Below are 19,133 nucleotides of genomic sequence, written 5' to 3'. Positions count from 1 at the left end.
AACACGCTCACCCAGGGGAACCTCTACAAGGAGGCTTCTAGACCTGCCCTGCTGTTTCTTTTCTGTCCTTTTTGTGACTTTCAGAAAAGTACCTTTGGGAAAGAATTAAGGGAAGGGAATTTCTCCATGTGAAATCTGTGACTTAGTAGTTAGGTTGTGCATGGGTGCATGCTAAGTCACTTCAGTGGTGTCCAACTCTTTGCCACCCCGTGGACTGTAGCCTCAGAGAAGGCAATGGCAACCCACTCCAGTACTCTTGCCTGGAAAATCCCATGGACGGAGGAGCCTGGTAGGCTGCAGTCCATGGGGTCGCGAAGAGTCAGGCACGACTGAGCGACTTCACCTTCACTTTTCACTTTCATGCATTGGAGAAGGAAATGGCAACCCACTCCAGTATTCTTGCCTGGAGAATCCCAGGGACAGAGGAGCCTAGTGGGCTGCCGTCTCTGGGGTCGCACAGAGTCGGACACGACTGAAGCAACTTAGCAGCAGCAGCAGCAGCAGTAGCAGGACTGTAGCCCGCCAGGCTCCTCTGTCCATGGGGATTCTCTAGGCAAGAATACTAGAATGGGTTTCCATGCCCGCCTCCAGGGGATTGTCCTGACCTAGGAATTGAACCCACGTCTCTTATGTCTCATGCATTGGCAGGTGGGTTCTTTATCACTAGCACCGCTGGGAAGCCTGGTAGTTACAGTTAGTCATGCTAATTTCTATAATATGAAAGCCCTTTCAGGTGCTTCTGGTGGGGGCCAGCTTTTGCGCCTGAATTCAGAGATTGGGCTGCTTCCCCATCATTGTCCTGTTATACCCTGAGGCCTTGAAGTTCTTCCAGCTGGTGGGAGATCGAGAGTGGAAAACTTCTTTCATACTGATTTCACACTGAGTATTTTTGTAAAACCATCCCTTCCAGCAAATGCAAATAATCAATCATTTTTTAGATTATCTTTGAACCCCCCTCCCCTCTACTTCCCCATGTCACTGTGCCAGGATTTCTGGCATAGCCCAAGTTTGGTGGGACCTCTTCCCAGCTGCTCTTTTGTTCCAAAGGCCTCTCTGACTAGTCATTCTCATTACAAAGCTGCTGATGGGCCCCCCTGAACTGAGCCTTGGCTGAGTCCCCTATGACATGGAAAGTACTTACTTATTTTATTAGTGGTGATCAGTGATTTTCTTTAGTTATAGACTAAGCGTGTATCCAGTGTGCATGCACTTAGCCCAGGGATTGACATATTGCCTCATGCAGATGGCAGGAGGCTGCAGTTTTCTCTGGGCAAGGAACCCAGCACCTGCTTAGAGTGCTGCAGTTGGTGGTTGGGAGTCTATGTGGAATTGACTATTGGGTGCCTGGGGGAGTGTCTCCTGGGAGCTGACAGTCTCAGTGGGCTTCCTTGAATTGAATTCGTTAAAGTTTGAGTCTCAGGGTACCCTGGGGAGTGAAGGTCTTTTGAGTGTATAACAGGTAAGCCCTTTGTTACTGGCAGAGACATCACTGCTGCGAGGCCTCATATGATGCAGTCACCCTACCTCCTCTGTCCTGTTGTTTAGTCGTTAAATCATGGCAGACTCTTTGTGACACTGTTCATGGGCTTTCCCTGGCAAGAATACTGGATCTTCTCCAGGGGATTGTTCTGACCCAGGGATCAAACCCGGGTCTTTTGTGTCTCTGACCTTGGTATGCAAATTCTTCACCAGTGTGCCACCTCTGTCCTGACATGTACAAAAACAGAGTTACCAAGTGTGTTCCATGTTGCTGTCATTTTTTCCTGAATGGTGCTTCTGTGCATTCCTTTCTGCTTTTTTAAAATAATATTTATTTGGCTGCATGGGCTTAGTTGCACCTGTGGCACGTGGGATCTTAGCTCCCTGACCAGGGATTGAATCTGTGTCCCTTATATTGCAAGGTGGATTCTTAATCTTTGGACTACCAGGTAAGTCTCCCCTTTCTGCTTTATCTGTGATCTCTCCTAGTTTGTGACTTTCTTTGCCCGTCTACCAGGCAGCTTAACAGTTAAGAGCTTGGTTTCTAGAACTACTCAGAGAGTCAAGGCTCAGCCCCACTGCTGTGGCATATTTTGGGGCAAGGTTTTCTTTTTTAAAAACCTGAAACTGAGTTTTCTTTTTTTAAAAAATGAAAGCAAAATCTGTTTTTGGTTGTGCTGGGTCTTTATTGCTGTGCGGGCTTTTTTCTAGTTGCAGTGAGTGGAGACTACTCTCTAGTTGAAGTGCGAGGCCTTCATTCTCATTGCAGTGGTTTCTCTTGTTATAGAGCATGGCTCTAGGGCGTGCAGGCTTCAGCAGTTGCAGCTTCTGGGCTCTGTAGCTGTGGCTCCCGACTCTAGAGCACAGGCTCAGTAGCTGTGGGCTCAGGCTTAGTTGCCCTGTGGCATGTGGGATCTTTCTTGACTAGGGATCGAACGTGCATCTCCTGCTTGGCAGGCAGATTCTTTGCCGCTGAGCCACCAGGGAAGCCCCCTGAAACGGACTTTTCTTATCTGTGTAATGAAGATGATAATCTCCACCTTACGTGATGGTTTTCTGGATCAACTGAGAAAATGCAGGCACAGCATGTAGCACAGATCAGCCAGTGACTAAACGTAGCTGTTACTACTGATCATATCCCTTACAGCTCTCCTGGCCAGGACATCCTTTGGCCAAAATTTCATCTCTCTGCTGTCAGCTCAGGGGTTCATAGAGTGTTTGGAATAGTAGCTTTTCCTGAATCAAACCAGAACTTGGAAATTCCTTTTGCAAATGCTTCCTGATTAGGGAACCTAATGATGATAGTAAAAAAAGAAAAAAAAAAAAAACTTTAGAGAAGGCTAATTATGTGCCAGACTCTTCATGAAGCACTTTGAGTGTGACTCAGACATTCTTTAATCTCTCTAAGACTCTGTGAATGAGGTGTCATGACTTCCATTCATATAAGTGAGAAAACCAAGGCCAGAGTGTTTAAAGTACCTTGTCTCATGTTCTACAGATAGTGGCAGAGCCAGAACGTAAACCTGTCTGTCTGACTCCCCAGTGTCTGTTGACTGCTGTTGATACTATTCCTGAAAAAGTGGGCAGGACTTATAAACCAGTTCTTGTCTGTCAGTTGCTAAGTCATATCTGATTCTTTGAGACCCCATGGACTGTAGCCTGCCAGACTCCTCTGTCCATGGAATTCTCTAGGCAAGAATATCAGAGCAGGTTGCCATCCCCTTCTCTAGGGGATCTTCTTGACTCAGGGATCAAACCCACGTCTGTTGCTTAGCAGGCATGTTCTTTTCCGCTTAGCCCCCTGTGAAGGCTTAAATCTCGCAAAAACCGTTTTACCTTTTCATCCCCCTGGCATGGCATTGACTGTATTAGACAAGAAACCAGAATCACCTCAGGTATTTCAGATTAAGGGGATGTAACTCAGGGGACTGGTTACATGGTAGGGAAGGCTGAAAGCAAAAACAGACACTGACGTAGTGTGGAAGCATTAACTACAGGAAACAGTCATCACTAAGGAACAAATGCTGCTACGGAGCTCTAGGGACTTGTAGGGGAGAGGGTCCCGCAGCGCTGGGTGCCCACACTCGGGGCTTGCTGATGTCCGATATTCGGCTTATTCAGAGGGGACGCCGTGGGGCTGGTGCCCTGAATCCTGAGAAGCACAGAAGCTATCTGATGCTGTTGGAATAAGACCAACGTGAACTGAACACAGACAGGAGTGGCTTTCCTGCTCCATAGCCTCACTGCAGACCCTAAGTGGAAGCTAAGGAGCAGGGACACCCTGGAGCCAGTTTGCAGACACCCACGGCTTCCCTGGTGGCTCAGATGGTAAAGAATCTGCCTGCAGTGTGGGAGACCTGGGTTCGATCCCTGGGTCCGGAAGATCCTCTGGAGGAGGGCACGGCAACCCACTCCTGTATTCTTGCCTGGAGAATCTCATGGACAGAGGAGCCTGGAGGGCTACAGTCCATGGGGTCACAAAGAGTGGGACACAACTGAGTGACTCAGCACAAAGGCCATGGCATAGCAGGATAGAGAGGGTGGGCCCGGGCTGAGAGAAATGGGCCAATGACAGGCACAAGTGCTATTTCTCTGGCCAGCGTGGAGGTCCAGGGGGACACGGGGGTGCACGTGTGCCGTGTTGGTGGACACAGGCAGCTGCCCATGAGGAGAATGAACCCAACTGGGGAAGCCGAGGACAGATTGACTTTTCTTCCTCTGCTCTGTGCCTCCACTTTTGTTACAGTTGGTCTGATTTTAGAGCTTTCCGTCAAGTGTGTTCTTTCTGCGCTGGAGGCTCTATGTGGTCTTAAACCAAGAGGCACATCAGCGTGCTGGGTCACTTCCCAGACTAATTAGCTCTATTGAGCCATTTTTCCTGTTAGCTACAGGTAGTCATCCTGGTATAAGTGGAAGAAACTCCATGGCTGGCCCCGCACTGTGCCTCATTTCCTGGGAGACTTTCCTTCTCTTTAAATTATCCATTTAGTTTTGTGAGCAAATGCTTCAGTGGGGAGGAAGAGCCTGGCAGTGAACAGGGGCGAGGGGAGAGCCTGCACTCTGAAATGCTGAGTGGCAATTTCACCTCGGCCAGGCTTGTCACAGAGCTGATGAATGGTCCTTGGTAGCACGCTTGCCAGTGATGTTAAAATCTCCTTCAGATCCAAGCCGAGTGCTCCTCACCTCTCGGCGTCCAGAGACAGTAGGTGGTGCTGTGGTGTTAAAAGATGATTAAAGGAGAGGAAGAAAAAGTGTTATGGAGGAAGAAAAAATGTGATGGAGAAACTGGAGGAGGGGGGCGTTGGTTGGAGTGGACTGGCTGAAAGAAGGGTCAGATGAATTTGTATCCTCATTCAGTCTCTCTCCAATGCAGGTGAGCCTTTTTCCATTGCAGAGCTGGGGGTTGCACAGGCATATGCGATTACAGACCCAGACTATGTTGGGCTCTTGCAAATCAAATCGCACACATGCCAGGCAGCAGCCTACTGACTGTGTGTGCTGGGTATCTGTCTAGCAGTAGAAGGTGGGCTGCTTCATTTCCCTCTCTTGGTTTTTTTTTTTTCCCCTCCTTACTACTCTCCTACTTTCTCATTTTGCTTTTTTGTTTTAAATTTTATTATTTTTTTAGCTGTTCTGGGTCTTCATTGTGGCGCATGGGCTCCTCCTGGCTTTGAGAGGGCTGAGTTGTGGTATGTGGGATTTTAGTTCCCTGACCAGAGATCGAACCCAGATCCCCTGCATGGGAGCACAGATCCTATCCACTGCACCAGCAGGGATGTCCCTCACACCACTGTTTCAGTCTTCAGTTCAGTCGTTCAGTCTCAGTCATGTCTGACTTTGCGACCTCATGGACTGCAGCACACCAGGCTTCCCTGTTTATCACCAACTCCTGGAGCTTGCTCACGGAACATGTCCATTGAGTCCGTGATGCCATCCAACCATCTCATCCTCTGTCTTCCCCTTCTCCTCCTGCCTTCAATCTTTCCCAGCATCAGGGTCTTTCCAAATGAGTACCCTTCCTGTTACCCATTCAGTTCAGTTCAGTAAATTTTGTACTTGTCACTATTTTCTGAGGCATGGTGGGGTATCTGGGGGAATGGAATGGACAAATAACCTTCTTTTCATCAAGAGGAAATTATCATTGCTTGTGTACCCATTAAGTCTAGGGACTGAGTTAGGCACTTTTACGCTCACTTTATCTTATTTAACCATTTAATTTAGTCACGTGTATAACTAGTGTTTCTGGAGCCCTTGCTATATCCTAGAGGGGTGGGGAGGGCATGGCCCCATGGCCTTGGTAATGGAGAGACTAGAGAATTGAAAAGTCGCTGCCTTTGTGTATCTTTGTGGCTTTATGGTCTGAATCCTGATGCTTCAACCACATATTTTACGTGGCTTCCTTCAGCATTCTTGCAGTTCTGGAGTCTGACTGCCTAGGTTCAAATCCTGACTCTCCTACTTCTTAACTATCAGAAGTTGGGTAAGTTATTTAATTTCTCAGTATTTTAGTTTTTTTTTTTTTTTAAACAGGATAAAGTGGGATGTATTAATAGGTCCCCTTTCAAAGAATAGTTTTGAAAACTAAGTGAGCTAACCCAAGTTTAGGACAACAACTGGCAGGTATTAAGCATATGCTAAGCTTTAGCTTTCAGATAAACTGTAGCTTTCATTGTCCTCATCGCCATCTTCAAAATCATTAACACACTTACCATGTTTAGAAGAGGTATGATGACATCTTGGCCCCTCCCCAGGCCCCCAACTATGCCCCTGAAGTAGGCAGCAAATAGGGATGAGTTTAGGAAAGCCTCATGGAAAAGGCTGAATTACAGCTGCCTGTGCCCTGAGAAAGTTTGGAGGTGAACTTCTGAACCCAAGAGGGTCATGGACTCTACAGTAGCGGTCCCCAATCTTTTTGGCACCAAGGACCAATTTTGTGGAAGACAGGTTTTCCACAGACTAGGGGTGGGAAATGGTTATGGGATGATTCAAATGTATTATATTTGTTATGCCGCCTCTCACAGGAAGCAGAGCTCAGGCAATAATGAAGTGATGGGGAGCGGCCGTAAACACAGATGAAGCTTTGCTTGCCAGCCCACTGCTCACCTCCTGCTAAGTGCTCCTGTTCCCATCAGGCCAGGGATCGGTACCCATATGCGGCCTGGGGGCTGGGGATTCCTGCTACAGAGATCCAGATGAGACCTATGGTCTTTGTTCTCTGTCAGTTTCACACGTGAACATTTTGCAGACAGTTTTCAGTGGGATCACATAATCCCCAAGGTCAAGCATGTGTCTTGTGGAGGACATAAACCTCAGGCTTAGGACCCCACTTTGAGATCACTTCCAGGTTGGATATTCTCTGTCTAAACACCATGAGACCATGTATAAGAGGGGAGCAGGTGCTGTCAGCACCCCATCTAGGTCTTTGTTACCTCACTGGGGCACCCCTCTCCCAGCTGCTGTGGGTACAGGCTGCTGATGGCTTATCCATGCACTTCTCATCTGCGATTGTCCTTGAGTTGCATGCTCCATACCCCCAAGTCATTGCCGCAAAGGGTAGCCCTCCGCGATGACTGAATGATGGAGGCATAGAATATCCTAGTTGCCTTGCCTCTGGATGGTTTAGACACTGTGATACAGGTTATGCTTCGGAGCTCCTCATGGGATCAGACCAAGACTTTTTATGGAAGCACATTTTTTGCCTAGCTTTGGCCCCTGCCCTGCCCACCTCCCTCACACCCTTATGGGTCTCTCCTGAGAGTGTTCTCTCAGTAAAGAACTTGAATGAGAGTCCCTGCATCTGAGTTTGTTCGTGTTTGTGTGCTAAGTCACTTCCGTCTCCAGCTTCCTCTGTCCCTGGGATTCTCCAGGCAAGAATATTGGAGTGGGTACCATTTCCTTCTTCAGGGATCTTCCTGACCCAGGGATCGAACCAGAGTCTCTCATGTCTCCTCATTGGCAGGCAGGTTATTTGCCACTAACGCCACCTGGGAAGTCCCCGAGCATCTAAGTCTGTTCACGTTTGGGACCTGAGTTAGAGAGGAATTTGACACAGCTCTCCAGAAGGTTCAGAGTGAATGTGATAGATACAATTGGGGGGTGGGGTGGGGTGCGCGGCTTCTCCCTTCCCTCCATCTCTGCTGCCTCCTTCCTCACTGTCCCTATTGTTATGTGACATCTATGTTGATTCTAGATGTGTCGGACAGATTTTGGGGGGAGCTTACGAACGGCAAGTGGCATAAGTGGTCGCCTTGGAGCCCTCTCCCTGCAGACCAGAGGTTTTCTCTTGAGCTGCAGAAAGTCTTTCATGCAGAGATGATCCTTTAAAAAAGCTGCTGAACAGCGATGCTTAATGTATTAGAGCTGGGGAGCCCCTGCCTTAGCAAGCAGTTTCCTTTGACTGCCGGAGACCGGACGAGGCAGATAAGAGAAAAAGTGCAGAATCATGTTTTGGTGTTTAATTTGGCAGCCCATAGCTCATTTTAATTACTTGGAAATAATTATCTCTGGCACACAGCTGGGTTTGTCTTCGTGTAACTTGTGAGTCATTTTCACGCACTTGAATAAATTAAGCAGGTTGAAAGGAAGGGCTGAAGCCACATGACACATTCAGTGGTAAAGTGCAGAGAGTGACAACTTGGGACCTGAAAAAGAGGACCTGGGACATTGTGTCTTTGTGTCCAAGGCAAAGGGCGCGAGCTATTGAAATTAGAAGCGGGTGAATCCTGAGGCTACTTTAGGAGCTGAGCTGTCAGAGCTGAGTGAGGGGGGTGGTACTGGGGGATTATGGAAAAGAGGCAGCCACCCAGGAAGACCCTGAAGGATAGCTGTCAAGAGCATGGGTTTTGGGGTTGGACAGATAGGAATCTGAATCCTCATTCTATTATGTACTTTTTTTTTTTTCAGTTACGTTGAAAGATATAATGACTTTGTCTAAGTGTGTTTCCTTGTATTATAAAATTAGAAATGTCTTTGGTGCCATATCATCTTCTCTCCATGGGGCTTCTCTCATAAATGCTCGTTATCCCGCTGCTGCTCAGGGCTAAGGAGAGAGTGGGATGTGGGTCACTGTTTCCCTAGCCATTGCCATGCAGACATTACTAATCAACCACACATAGCTCTGTCATCAAGCCTGACCTCAGAGTCCTCAAACAGCCTTCCTAGCACCTACCTCCAATCTCTGTGCGTCAGCATGTTCAATGATATAATGGCTTCTGGTTTAAAATCTTCTTCCTCTTCGATGTTTGATATTCCCATCTGGAAAATGAGTCTGAAGGGCGATCACTTTCAAGGCTTTCTAATTTGATAACTTGGTATTTAAAGAAACAGAGGAATGTATCATCAGAGGTTGGATGAGTTTGGCTCCCATGCTTTGTTTGATGCTCTGCAGATAATCACTCAGTTGGTAAAGCCGAGGCTGCTTACAAGAAGGAAGATGAATAGTCCATGAGGTCAGGAGTGAGGATCTATGCTTTTACCTCCAGTCCCCCCAGCCCCTCTGGCTTGGTCCTTGCACAACATCCGTAACCTGATATGCCAGCCCCCATTCAGACCCAAGTGGTCCTACTATGAGGACATGTTCTGGGTGAAGGTTCCCTTCAGAGGGAGAAGCTGCTTCAATTTCAAAGTCTTCCTCTGCCTGGATCCTGCCTGTTTAGTTACTCATTGGCTTCCCTGACTGGCCTTAAAATCTGTGACCTACAACTGGCCTGACCCTGAGTTTCCATCAATAAGCCTTTCGTTGTTTTAAAGGTCAATTTAACTTTTCAAAGATACAGTTACTATGCCTTCATGGTAGTAAAATTAGAAAATATAGGTAAACCAAAGATACAGTTCACTATTAAAATATAAAATATGTGTATTATCTGTCCAGGCTTCTTCTGTGTATATGTGTATATTTAAGATACTGTTGTATGAGCATATTTCCATGTTTCTAAATATGTTCTACCCTGTTGAAAATGTCAGCATCCAGATTTGGTTTCTTCTGTTGCTTGCACTTTGCTTTTGTTCAATTCAACGAAACATTCCTTGAGCATCTGTTCTGCGCTGGTGCCCAGAGCCTGGTAGGGGTGGACAGACATGAAAGAACTGAAGATGATACACCCTGAGAAAGTCTACTAGAGAAGGATACATAACGTTACAGGAGCTGAGACTGCCCAGTGCTGAGCTGAGACTAGAAGGAAAGCGGATCATTCAGAGAGGAAGTCAACCCCAGAACCAGTGAGGGTGCACAGGCCCATGAAGAGGTGTGACTTGCTGAGGTTAGGCTGTGCAGAGGGCGTGGGGTGGGAAAGAAAAGCCAGCGTTTGGCCCACGACTAGCTCCTCTGTCTTGCAGTAGGCTGCCGATAAACATTTGATTAGTGAATCAATATTCCTAGGCCTGACATTGTCTCTTATCTCCTTCTGCATCTTGGCCTCAGTATTAAATTGGAGTAGGGTTGCAGGACCCAGCCAGGTCTGGAGACTCAGATTGCCTGCATGGCAAATGCTGTCAGCACCGTACTTCAGCCTCATTGAGCCTCCACTGTCATTCATATGGACCAGTTGGCAGCCTCTGCTTGTATTTGCCTGCAGGCTTCTTGGATAGTTGGAGTGCACTTTGCCCTTGGCCCCGAGTGCAGCCTTCAACCAGTGACTTACTGGAGTTAGTCTGTGAGTATCTTGGCTCCTTCACCCCTCATATGTATAACTCGGAGATATTCTGGCTCCAGAGGTTCCTGGAGACATTAAATTCCAATTACTCTACACAGTCACATGCCCTTCATCCTCTGTTTTTGTTTACCTGTCCTGGTGTCTCTCCCCCTGACTGGTGTTTGCTAGGATTCTGTCCCAAATAAGCTCCTTGAACCTAAACCCCATCACAAGGTCTTACGAAGAGGCGGCACTTTGTGATTCAGTGGCTAAGCCAGAGAGGACTGACTGGTCTTTCTGAAATTGTGTCTTAAAATAACCTGAACCAGCACCAAGTTCACAGTCTTGAAATATTTCCTTCCAGATTCCTTTTCTAATGGCTCAGCCTGAGCTAAACTAGTATGCATCCCTAGATGGAGTATTGCAAGAACAATCCTGTTTCCATGCCTCATAAGGTCACACAGATGTCATCAAAAGGTATTTGCTTGGATTTGAAGCAATAGTAGAGCCTCTGTTGGCTTTATTACTGTGTTTTCCAAGCTTTCTTTGATTATAAAAAAGATTCCAGAAGTGAAAATATTCATGTGTAACTACATCTTGGCTGGTTGGCAAAGAGGAACGTGTATTTGATTTCCATAAAGGATGTAAGTTCCAGAAGAAGAAAGTGGTTCAGCTTAAAAAAAGATTAAAAAATAAAATTCACATCTAAGACATAAAGAATTTTAAGGCAGTTTATTTTTTATGTATTTTTCTTGCTTCAGGATGTAGATTTTTAATATCCAGGGCCCAAATGAGGAGAGGTTAAAACATGAAGAGTGTTGATTTTGGTCTGGGAAAGGATATGACTAAGCCTTGTAAAATCCTTAGTGTTTACATACTAGAGTTTACATATTCTCCTTTAATTCCCTTTAACACTCCCTCAGATAAATAGCAATCTTCCGATTTGTCAAATAGGAAAAGGAACCCAGAGAGAGCAAGTTTTGAAGCCTAACAAGAGACCCTAGTCTGTGTGATCCTGATTCTGAGGTCTGTGGTATGTCTGCCTCATCTAAACAGTTTTCTTTTTTTTATACATAATTTTATTTGTTTATTTATTTACTTTGGCTGTGCTGGGTCTTCGTTGCTCCTCTGGCTATTCTCTCGTTGTGGCGAGCAGGAGATACTCTCTAGTGGCGGTGAACGGGCTTCTCATTGCTGTGGCATCTCTTGTTGCAGAGCATGGGCCCCAGGGCAGGTAGGCTTCTCACGGCAGTGGCGTCTCTTGCTGCAGAGCATGGATGGGCCCCAGGGCATGCAGGTTTCAGTAGTTGTGGCACATAGGCTCAGTGGTTGCAGTTCCTGGGATCTAAAGCGCAGGCTCAGTAGTTGTGATGCAGGGGCTTAGTTGCTCAGCAGCATGTGGGATCTTCCCAGATCAGGGTTGAATGCATGTCTCCTGCATTGGCAGGTGGAATCTTTACCACCAAGCCACCAGGGAAGCCCTGAGCAGTTATTCTAAAATGTGAATAATGAGTTTTTAGATACATCATCCTCACTGTTTGAATGTGGCACGCTTGGCATAGCAAAGAGACCAAGGTGGATGAACGAACGAGTGCAACTTTCAGTTCAGTTGCTCAGTCATGTCTGACTCTTAGTGACCCCATGGACTGCAGGACGCCAGACTTCCCTGTCCATCACCAACTTCCAGAGCTTGCTCAAACTCAGTCTAACCAGTCGCTGATGCCATCCAACCATCTCATCCTCTGTCGTCCCCTTCTCCTCCTGCCTTCAATCTTCATCAAGGTCTTTTCCAAGGAGTCAGTTCTTTGCATTAAGTGGCAAAAATACTGGAGTTTCAGCTTCAGCATCAGTCCTTCAATGAATATTCAGGACTGAGTTCCTTTACGATTGACTGGTTGGATCTCCTTGCAGTCCAAGGGACTCTCAAGAGTCTTCTCCAACACCACAGTTCAAAAGCATCTATTCTTCAGTGCTCAGCTTTTTTTATAGTCCAACTCTCACATCCATACATGACAACTGGAAAAATCATAACTTTGACTAGAAGGACCTTTGTTGGCAAAGTAATGTCTCTTCTTTCGAATATGCTGTCTAGTTTGGTCATAACTTTTCTTCCAAGAAGCAAGTGTCTTTTAATTTCATGGCTGCAGTCACCATCTTGCAGTGATTTTGGAGCCCCCCAAAATAAAGTCTGCCACTGTTTTCATTGTTTCGTCATCTGTTTGCCATGAAGTGTTGGGACCAGATGCCATGATCTTTGTTTTTTGAATGTTGAGTTCTAAGCCAGATTTTTCACTCTCCTCTTTCACTTTCATCTAGAGGTTCTTTAGTTCTTCGCTTTCTGCCTCATGGACTAAAGTAAGACATTTGGATTTTCTTCCAAGTGTAAAGAGGAACTCTTGAGCTTTTTCAGAAAGGGAGATGGCCTGATCTGATTTATTTTTTAAAAAACATATTAGTAAACTCTTAAGTATTGGATAGTTAGTGTTTTAATCTCTGTGTAGGCTGTACTGTCTTGGTTATAACTAGTCAGTTCTGCTGCTGTGCCATGGAAATAGCCATGAACAATACTTAAACAAATGGCTATGTTCCAAATTGTTTATAGAACCAGGTGGCTGGCTCAGGTGTTAAAGGGCCAAGTTGGCTCCTGTGGGGAGATTAGCGGGAGAAAAGGATGGAAGTATGAGACTCGTAAGGAAACTATGATAGTAGACCTGGGTGTAGTTTGGAGGGGAGTGATGAGGGTTTGATGACGGACCAGATGTGAGAGTTGAAGAAAAAGAGAAAATAAGAATGATTCTTGTTTTGGGAGGTTCGGCAACTGGGTGATAGGTGTCATTTCTTGAGATGGTGAACATTCAAGGGGAGGGGCAGGTCCTTTACTTCTAAATTCAAGTCCAGATTTGTTTAACGTGGTATGGTTTGTTTTGTCTCAAATGAACATTGCTAACTTTGATGTGAATGAACTCTCAACAGAATCACATGGCAGTGTGATTCTTCAAATATGAGAACTGTCATATCATGCTTTGCATCAAATGTACTTTGGCAGGTGTGACAACCCCCTTTTGTCCCCCACTCAGCTGCCATTGGGGAGCCCCTAGAGTGATGAGACGCCAGTAGTTCAGTGTTGTTGCCCTACAGGGAGTAACACTCTACTGTTTTTAAACAGATGCTCAGAATATATTAGTAAACATTGAGCTGTTAAATGTTTTATACCTTATTAGAGATCATGTGATGCTGATTTGTGTATAATGGATCTGGGATTTACATTATCTTTGACTTCTGGTATTATGATGCTGGAGAAGACTCTTGAGAGTCCCTTGGACTGCAAGGAGATGAAACCTAAAATCCTAAAGGGAATCAACCCTGAATATTTATTGGAAGGACTGATGCTGAAGCTGAAGCTCCAATACTTTGGCCACCTGATGTGAAGAGCCAACTTGCTGGAAAAGACTCTGATGCTAGGAAAGATTGAAGGCAGGAGGAGAAGGAAATGATAGAGGATGAGATGGTTGGATGACATCATTGACTCATTGGACATGAGTTTGAGCAAACACCAGGAGATAGTGAAGGACAGGGAAGCCTGGAATGCTGCAGCCCATGAGGTCGTGAAGATTTGGACGTGACTTAGTAACTGAACAACAACAACAACCAGGGTAAATGTAATTACAGCAATTCAAAGTAAAATAAAAGTAAATCATTTTGATTACTTTTCTCTCTCCCGATGTGAATTTGTGTGTGAATTTGTATGTGTGTGCGCACGTGTGCCTGCTGAGCTGACAACAATACTTCCAGTGGTATGCAGAAATCCTTAGGAAAAAGCTTGCATTCTGAGCTGTGAAATTCCAAACCAGGAACAGTGTAGCTGGGAAACCTTTTTCTCCTGTTTAAAAAACAAAAAATTGGCAAGAAAGTATACATGCTTTAATAATTTCTGGATATCAAGACCCATATATGTATTTTTTAGTATCACAATAAAATTCTGTGAGTTTATAGTAAGATTGTCTTGAGTAGCAAGTAATCCCTTCAGCTCATGATGCCACCAAGATCTTCAGGAAGATAATTACGGCATCCAGTGTTATATAGCTTCATACTCAGACCATTGCTGCAGTAGTGATGACCTTTGAAAGATTTAGGGTCCCGAGGGCAACTTAAAATATGACAGAGAGCCTATGAGACAGAGTCTCTTAGATTTTATTGATAAGGAGACACCATAGAAATCAAGGAATTAATGCTCTGGTCCATTCCTGATGCAGAAAGAGAAGCATCCTTAAGGATGTTCTAAGAAAACTTTCTCTGGTTCCTCTCCAGTGCTTGGTTTCTCCACCATCACGGTAATTGACAAGAACAAAAGGGACAGGAGGAAAAGTTCCTGGATCAGCTCTTTCAGGGAGCTTGTCCACACAGTTCTGTTCTTTGTTACTGCAAATGGCCCCTGACAGATTCCTCAGCATCACACACTGCGCACCGCAAAGCCTGAAATGCCTGGCTTTTGTATGCTGTGGCATACCGGAGGATGCATAGACTTTGCCTTCAGCTGTTAATTCTGTGGCTTATACCTTAACACAACATGCGCCAGAGCTCCTGCTTCCCAGGACTGTAAGTGAGCCTAAAACTCCACATGTTTGTTTACTTAACAGATCTATTCTAATATGATTGTTGCTGTTCAGTCATTAAGTTTTGTCTGACTCTTTGTGACCCCAGGGACTGCAGCATGCCAGGCTTCCCTGTCCTACTTCACCAACACCTGGGGCTTGCTCAAACTCATGTCCATCGAGTCAGTGATGCCATCCAACCATCTAATCCTCTGTTGTCCCCTTCTCCTCCTGCTTTCAATCTTTCCCAGCATCAAGGTCTTTTCCAGTGAGTTGACTCTTCGCATCAGGTGGCCAAAGAATTGGAGCTTCAGCATCCATCCTTCCGATGAATATTCAGGGTTGATTTCCTTTAGGATTGACTGGCAGCAAAAAGGACAAAGTACAGACTTCCTGCAGCAAGCTAGAGCTTGGTGAGAGCTGCAGAAGTCTGTGAAATTTGAGTTACTAAACCTTTATATGAGTAACGAGACTGTTGTATGATGAATATTTTTCTACCTCTCAATGTGACGTTTAGTGAATTGCCTATTTGTAATCATTAGATATTTTAAAAACTGAGAGCTCATGTGAGTAGGCTTAAATAATTTCTTTAAGACTTGGACTACTTATTAAGCATATTTTGGTCCTGGTCACTTCTGTTAATCCCCCAGGTCATGTTACTTTCTCCTTTTATCCTCCAACTGAAGACTTCCTTGAGATTTACCTAGTAATGTTTTTCTTCTTGGTCCATCAAAAGAAGGGCAAAATTGATCAGGTTGGTTATCTATTCATGTAAGTTAATTTTTTTTTGCATGTGTGGTAAGAACTCTTAACATGAGATCTACCCTCAATAAATGTTTAAGTATACATTAGAGTCTGGATTACAAGTATGATTTTCTACAGCAGAACTCTAGAACTTTCTCATCGTGCTTGTTGTTCTTGTTGTTGAGTCAGTAAATAGTGTTCCACTCTTTGTGAGCCCATGAATTACAGCGCCTGACTTCCCTGTTCTTCACTATCTCCTACAGTTTGTTCAAACTCATGTCCTTTGAGTCAGTGATACTATCTAACAATTTCATCCTCTGCTGTTCTCTTCTTGTCTCGCTTTCCATCTTTCCCAGTATCAGGTTTTTCCAATGAGTTGGTTCTTTGCATCAGGTGGCCAAAGTTTTGGAGCTTCAGTATCAATCCTTCCAATGAATATTCGGAGTTGATTTCATTTAGGATGGACTGGTTTGATCTCCCTGAAGTCCAAGGGACTCTCAAGCATTTCTCCAACACCAGTTCAAAAGCATCAGTTCTTTGGTGCTCAGATTTCTTTTTAGTCCGACTCTCACATCCATACATGACTACTGGTAAAACCATAGCTTTGACTAGGCAGACCTTTGTTGGCAAAGTGATGTCTCTGCTTTTGATGCTGTCTAGGTTTGTCATAGCTTTTCTTCCAAGGAGCAAGCATCTTTTAATTTCACGGCTGTAGTCACCATCTGCAGTGATTTGGGAACCACCCCCCCCACCCCCCCAAAAAAAGTCTGTCACTGTTTCCATTGTTTCCCTGTCTATTTGCCATGAATTGATAGGACTGGATGCCATGATCTTCATTTTTTGAATGTTGAGTTTTAAGCCAGCTTTTTTATTCTCCTCTTTCACTTTTATTAAGAGGTTCTTTAGTTCTTCTTCACTTTCTGCCATAAGGGTGGTGTCATCTGTGTATCTGAGGTTATTGATATTTCTCCCTGCAATCTTGATTCCAGCTTGTGCTTCATCCAGCCCAGCATTTCGCATGATGTACTCCGTACGTAAGTTAAATGAACAGCGTGACAATATACAGCCTTGACGTACTCCTTTCCCAATTTGGAACCAATCTGTTGTTCCAAGTCTGGTTCTGACTCTTACTTCTTGACCTGCATACAGATTTCTCAGGAGACAGGTAAGGTTGTCTGGTATTCCCATCTCTTGAAGAATTTTCCACTGTTTGTTGTGATCTACATAGTTAAAGGATTTAGCATAGTTAGTAAAACAGAAGTAGATGTTTTTATGGTATTCTCTTGCTTTATCGATGATCCAGTGGATGTTGGCAATTTGATCTCTGGTTCTTCTGCATTTTCTAAATCAAGTTTAAACATCTGGAGGTTCACAGTTCATGTGCCGTTGAAGCCTGGCTTGGAGACTATTGAGCATTACTTTGCTAGCATGTGAGATGGGTACAATTGTGTGGTAATTTGAGCATTCTTTGGCATTGCCTTTCTTTGGGATTGGAATGAAAAACTGACCTTTTCTGGTCCTGTGGCTACTGCTGAGTTTTCCCAATTTGCTGGCATATTGAGTGCAGCACTTAAAAAGCATCATCTTTTAGGATTTGAAATAGCTCAACTGCAATTCTATCACCTCCACTAGCTTTGTTCGTAGTGATGCCTCCTAAGGCCCACTTGACTCTGCATTCCAGGATGTCTGGCTCTAGGTGAGTGATCACACCATCATGGTTATCTGGATCATGAAGACCTATTCTGTATGGTTCTTCTGTGTATTCTTGCCACCTCTTCTTAATATCTTCTGCTTCTGTTAGGTCCATACCATTTCTGTCCTTTATTGATAGTCCATCTTTGCAGGAAATGTTCCCTTGGTATCTCTAATTTTCCTCTGTTTCTTTGCACTGATCACTGAGGAAGGCTTTCTTATCTCTCCTTGCTATTCTTTGGACCTCTGCGTTCAAATGGGTTTATCCTTCCTTTTCTCCTTTGCCTTTTGCTTCTCACCTTTTCTCAGCTATTTGTAGTCCTCCTCAGACAACTGTTTTGTCTTTTTGCATTTCTTTTTCTTGGGGATGGTCTTGATCACTGCCTCTTGTACAATATCACAAATCTCTGTCCATTGGTCTTCGTAGAGCTTTTCAAAGCCTTTCATGGACATCCAGTTGCCTATGTTTCTCTTTTACACTTTTCAGTCAATCTTATTTCCCTTCCCCAACTATTATTACCTCATCAGGCAGATGCTATGTTAAATAATTGCTGGTTTTTTTTTTTTGTCAAATATAGAGATGAGGCTATTTGTACTGGGGCAAGCTCTGAGTTTTTGGTCAATTAAAACAAGTGCTGTTAGTGAGGATTTACAAGGAGTTGGTAGGTAAGTCAAATAATGACAGTTTTCCAGGAATCAGACTTTTAAGGAAACTTCAAACCTGTTTTTTCCTCTTTCAGTGACTACTTGGCTGCTGGTTTTCATGGTGGCCATAACTGTGATGCTGTTAGTTTTCAATGCTGAGATGAAAATGTAGGGCATGGGCGAAGAGCAAATTATGAAACCTCAAAGTTCACATTTTTTAAAAAACTGAGATTCAGCTACTTTTGGGGAGTATAAATTTACCTTGGATTTTTAACAGACTTTGGTTAATTTCTAGAGTCTGAAACTATTGGTTTTGATCATTTTCCCAACTGTTGTCATTGATTTTACCGAGGAGTAGAGTTTTTGAGGTCCTTCCTCAGCCATCCCAATTCTTTCTTATGAAGTTGATTGACCTGATTTGAAGATGAGGTGGGGAGAGCATTCTACCAGCAAAGGACTGGTGACAGTGTGCTGGGAATTCTTTTTCATATTCCATTTTGTCCCTGCTGGACTTGGTGTTCTTTTGAAGAACAAAGACCAGAAGTCTGGACACTTTTCCCCCCAGACTTCTTTGCCAGCAGGATTCCCAGGTAGATTTCAACAATGAGGGACTTCCCTGGTGGTCTGGTGGCTAAGACTCCACGCTCCCAGAGCAGGGGCCCTGGGCTCAATCCCTGGCTGGGGAACTAGATCCCACCTGCCACAACTAAGAGTTTACATGGGAAACTGAAAGATCCTGTGTACCACAAATAAGACCTGGTACAGCCAAATATATATTATATATAGGTTTCAACAACGAGAGGTGCTGTGAGAGATCTGAAATACAGACGAGAAGGAGAAGCCCTTATTCCCTGGCAGTCACTGTGTATTGCCTGTAAGTCTCATCAGACTACAGATGAGAGCTGGACCAGCAGATTTCAAATCCTGTCCCGAGAATCACTGGTTTTTTGACTGATACCATGGTGGATGGTTTCATAATGATTCTTTCACTTCCTGATTTCTTAAATGTTGGTAGCCATTTCCCTAATCTTTGCTCTCAAGCCTTTTCAAAGTTTGATTCTAATTCCTTGTGTTAAATACTTTTATGCTTTGCATATTTAGAACGACTTCTGTTTTCTCACAAAACGTCGGTGGATACATATTTGAAGAAGCTTCATGAGTTAATGGAAATGAAAGGAAGCCAGTGTGCCTGGAGTTTGTGAATATGGGAAGAGAGTTGTCAGTTCAGACTGGAGGGATCAAAATCAAATTATATGTCATCCAGCTGATTTTATAAGTGAGTGAAGTCTGGAAAAGAATCAAGCAAGTTTGAGGGCAAGAGTCCCATCTAAAGAGAACTCAGACTTCTTTC

This window comes from Ovis canadensis, chromosome 19 (genome assembly GCF_042477335.2).
Source record: "Ovis canadensis isolate MfBH-ARS-UI-01 breed Bighorn chromosome 19, ARS-UI_OviCan_v2, whole genome shotgun sequence".
Taxonomy (NCBI): domain Eukaryota; kingdom Metazoa; phylum Chordata; class Mammalia; order Artiodactyla; family Bovidae; genus Ovis; species Ovis canadensis.
Note: the sequence above shows the minus strand (reverse complement) of the source record.